General features: G+C 40.5%; 1 non-coding gene across 1 annotated transcript; it reads right to left on the bottom strand.

The window, feature by feature from the left end:
* Positions 1-486: 486 nt before the first annotated feature.
* On the bottom strand, positions 487-608 carry LOC127214790 (small nucleolar RNA SNORA26). Its single transcript, XR_007833905.1, has one exon. It is a non-coding gene; the product is annotated as a small nucleolar RNA SNORA26 (small nucleolar RNA).
* Positions 609-4548: the final 3940 nt, after the last annotated feature.

Here is a 4548-nt window from a genome sequence, read left to right as displayed (position 1 = left end):
GTTCTTTTCCCTGAGTTCAGGTTCATGATTTATCCCTATACACTGGGTTTGAAATAACATTTCCTGCAGAGGAAAAACACTGATCCGCAGCTTGTCCTCTGAGGAAGGGAGAGTGAGAAGAAACAACTGACAGAGCTTCAGAGTTGGGATTTAAACCCTTCCTTCTTTTCTCTTGAGTTAAATTAATGCAGTTTGAGCCCAAAAGAAAATGGCTCTTTCAAAAACAACCATAGAAATGATGGGCTTGACTCGTTCCAGGCATCAACACACACCATCTAGAATCTCCACAGCTGTCTTCTCCTTGGGGTCTGACAAAATGAACAACAAATCCTTAGATAATTACTATCTATAAAACCTGTTTTATGCTAGTACATGACAAGGACCTTTTACAAGCTGCTGTCTACAGCTTATTAACTTCTACCAAAAAAAAATACATGCAATAGTATCCTCTTTTTTTATTCCCTGTATCTTTATTTTCCTTTTTACATCTGTGACTCCAGAAAGAATCCAAAGTGTAGGTGCACAGCCTCTGCTCTGGGTTTCATGGAGAGTTCCTTTAACCTTGTGTTTTAGATCCTTAAGGTACAGGACTGACCTTACAAGGGCTCAGAAAAGGGTTAAAAATATTTTATCCTGGTCCTGACTCTTTCTCACCTGAGCCACATACACAAAAGTGTGATATCATGTTGCAAGGCAATGATAACAACGATTTGCCTCTAGGATCACCAGAACAGATATTCAGGCATGGCAAATATTTCCATTATCTCCCTCCAAAGACTATGAATGTATAACCAAGCCCTCCACATACCCTCTAAAATATTCTTCCACACCTCACAGAGTCATGCCTGCAGTTAATTGCATATATTACCTCTTCCTGAATCCATCTTCCCTCTGTGGGTTATTCTAGTCTTTATCACCAGGCCCCAATACTAACTGATCATAAACAAGTAGATTGACTCCTCTGATAGCAGATAAAAAAGGCTAAGACTAAAACTGTTACTAGAAACAAAGATGTGATGGAAAAGGCTAGCTCAGTCTTTAAGATGTAGGATTTTATGCAAGAGAACCACAAAATGAAGTAAATCTGTTGAAGTAAGGATAAAACAAACCGTTCACCAAAAGTAGTTAGTTATTTTTAGATCTCACTTTCAGTGAGTCAGCATGAAAAGAGAATGAGGTAAAATCACTACAAATAAGTTAGACTATCATACTAGCAAAATACTATGCAATAATAGCAGAAAATACATTCACTCTCAAATGTACATGGAAGATTCTTCAGAAAAAATCCAGGCACTAAGCTATAACACACCTCAATATTTTCTTTGTTTGTTTCTTGTTTTGATCCTTTATATAATCAAATCACAGGGCCAAGCCCAGAGAAATGGCTCAGCAGCTGAAAACATTTGCTGCTTTTGCAGAGGAGCAGACTTCAGTTCCCAGAATCCATGTCAAGAAGTCCCTAAGTGCCTGCCCATGACTCCAGCTCTGTGAGATCTGATGCCCTCTTGCTGCTTCCTTGGGCAGCTGAAGCTACAAGCACATACACACACATACATATAGTTTAAAATAGTAAAAAATCAATTAAAAAATTCCCATTTCAAGAAGCATATTCTCTGATTACAACGGGTTAAAATTAGTTATCAAAAAAAAAAAAAAAAAAAAAAAAAAAGGAAGGGATGGAGAGAGAGCTCAGCAGGTAAGAGCATTTGTCATTCTTCTAGATAAATAACCCATGTTTGGTTCCCAGGATCCACTTGGTGGCTCACCACTATCTATGACTCCATTTCCAGGGAAATATGTCACCAGTTAAGGCATCTTTAAGCACAGCAAACATGTGACGCATGGACATACATGCAAGAGCAAAACATCAATGAACATAAAATTTTTTTTAATAATAAAATGCAACACAAAACAATTAATTCAGTGTTTAACAGGAAAATGTGTAGTCATAAAAGACTTTGTAAAAAAAAATATGTGGGGGCAAGGGTTGGAGAGATCTCACAATGGTTAAAAACATTAGCTAGTTGTCAAGAGCTTCTGAGTTCAGTTCCTAGCATCCACATGGTAGCTCACAACCATCTGCAATGAGGTGTCCTCTTCTGGCCTGCAGGGATATAAGGAGAAAGAACACACTATATATAATAATAAATACATCTAAATAAAAATTTTAATATTATTGGGCCTAGAAGATAGTTCAGCAGGTAAAAACTTTGCCACCAATCCTTAGGGCCTGTGTTTGACCCCCATCACCAATGTGGTAGAAGGATAAAACCGACTCTTGGGGCTTTGCATTTACACACACACACACACACACACACACACACACACCATATAAACACAGAAAGCAATGTAATGTTCATTTAAATAAACCAATGTCATAATCCACAGTAAAAGAAATGAAGAAAAAGAAGATCTCAACAGATAGTAATAAAATATGTAAGAAAATCAACCTTCTAATCATCAGGAGACTGCAAACTAGGACTACTTTTCTCAATCTGACAAACTGCACTAATAGAAAACTCACAGCTAACACCATCCTGAAGGGGAGAGAACTGTTCCCTTACAAAATGCAACACACATCCACACAGCCCACTGAACCACAGAAAATCCAGCCAAGTCTGCAAAATCTCTCCATGTTCCTCACCCACAACCTTATCAAAAATAAGTGTTGGTAACTGCTAGGTGCCTGTGTATTTTATGTGAAAAGCCAGAGGCTGCTGTGGTAATGTCTTCCTTTTCTACCTCACTTTTTCTAAGGCAGAGTCTCTCACTCAATCTAGAGCTCACACATTCTCTGATAAACTGATTATCAGTGAACCTGGGATTCCTCTATTCACACCTCCACCCAGTATTTACATTGCCTTAAGGGCTCCAACTCCAGATCATGGAAAGCACTTTCCTTTACGAACTGAGCCATCTCCCTAGGCCCTAATTGTGGATTCTGAGAGAGATGTATGTGAACTGAAATCATCTCTCATCTACAATATGCTTCTCTTCCCATAAGCCCCATCTCAGTAACTTAACTGACACAGCCAGGAATTTGGGATTATTCTAGATTTTATACACATCCCACCCCTCTCTACAGCTAATCAAGAAAGTCACACTCATTTTAGCTCTTACTTCTTCTTGCCCTATTTAGGACCAACTTCTCTATTCTTACCCCTATCAATTCTCCTTCCTGTGTTTATTTTTCCCTGACATTTGATTCTCATACTATCAGGAATATCTATATATTTTTTTCTATGTGTCTCACCACTGATGAGCCTGTGCTGGATCTCACACCCCACAGCAATCCTTGAGACCCACTGGTCTACAGTAAGCATCATTTCACATCAGGCCCTTGGCTCACTTATGCTGTGAGCTCCTGTGCATGCTGTTTTCACACCTCATCTACTAAAACTTATTTGCTCAGTCTAAAGACTTTCCCAGCAACCCAAGGAAAAATAATCACTCCCTTCCCTTGTTTTGCATGTGTACTTCTATAGGCAATAGACTTCAACTGTGCATTAATTTTGTGTATTTTCTCCCAAAACAGCCAACATGATGAAAATGACCAAAATCCTTATTTCATTTAGAACCTCCATAGAGCATTTTTATTCATGGGCAAATGAACCATGTGCATGGCACTACTTACTTTAAATTCACAGAACATGAAGATAATTAGAACTGGCAGCAGCTCAAAAATCCTCCATGGGCACTCCACGGTGGTAGTATGAGTCACCGCCATCCCTGTGCCCACGATGTGGGGCCTTGCAGCTGTACAGATGGACAGCAGCAGAGCACAGTGAGGGGGGCACTCGGAAAGGGAAGGGTTCTGGGGCCGGCTGGCACCACTGCCCTCTCCAACTCCTTATCTCAGTTGACGCGTCAACACTGGCACTCTGACCTCCAACACCAGAGTCCTGGAGAGCTGGAGCAAGAGAAGCTGAAGCACCCAGTGTGGGGCTGCAGACTTACACTCCAAGGCCTGGGGCACAGCCCCAGAGTGAAAGCTCAGCCCCCTATCCCCAGCTACTATCGCACTCTGTCCTATAAAGTCAAAAAAAAAAAAAAAAAAAAAAAAAAACAAACCACTCTCCTATGGAACACTGGAGCAAGCCCCAGAGTGAAAGCTCATTCCCCAAGTTACAAAGTTACAGCTACTATCACACTCTGTCCTATCCTCTCCAGTCTAAAAGCCACAGTGCAGTAGCTAGGGGAAAACTCTCCTACGCAGAGACATCATCCTCCGTCATAATAAGTGTCAGAAAACGGCCTCTGAGGTAAGAGACGATGAGGCATTCACACTTCGAACTCACTGTGATCAGCCCAGCTGTACCACTTGACTCCTAAGAAATATCCCTTCTTGACTCGGAATTAAGTAGCAGTAGTGTGTGTGTGTGTGTGTGTGCTAATTCCTGAAGACATTCTGCTCAGCACTGCCCTATTTAGCATCCTATTTGTAGGCCTCATGAAATAATCTGATTCTTTTGTGTATCTCAAATGTAGGACCTGAGAGTCACTGCTCTGAAATGTCTTTTTATTTTTCAGGGTTAGGTCTCATTTCAT

Source organism: Phodopus roborovskii, unplaced genomic scaffold (genome assembly GCF_943737965.1).
Source record: "Phodopus roborovskii unplaced genomic scaffold, PHOROB, whole genome shotgun sequence".
In the NCBI taxonomy this organism is placed as follows: domain Eukaryota; kingdom Metazoa; phylum Chordata; class Mammalia; order Rodentia; family Cricetidae; genus Phodopus; species Phodopus roborovskii.
Note: the sequence above shows the minus strand (reverse complement) of the source record. Positions and strands in the feature narration are given on the sequence as shown.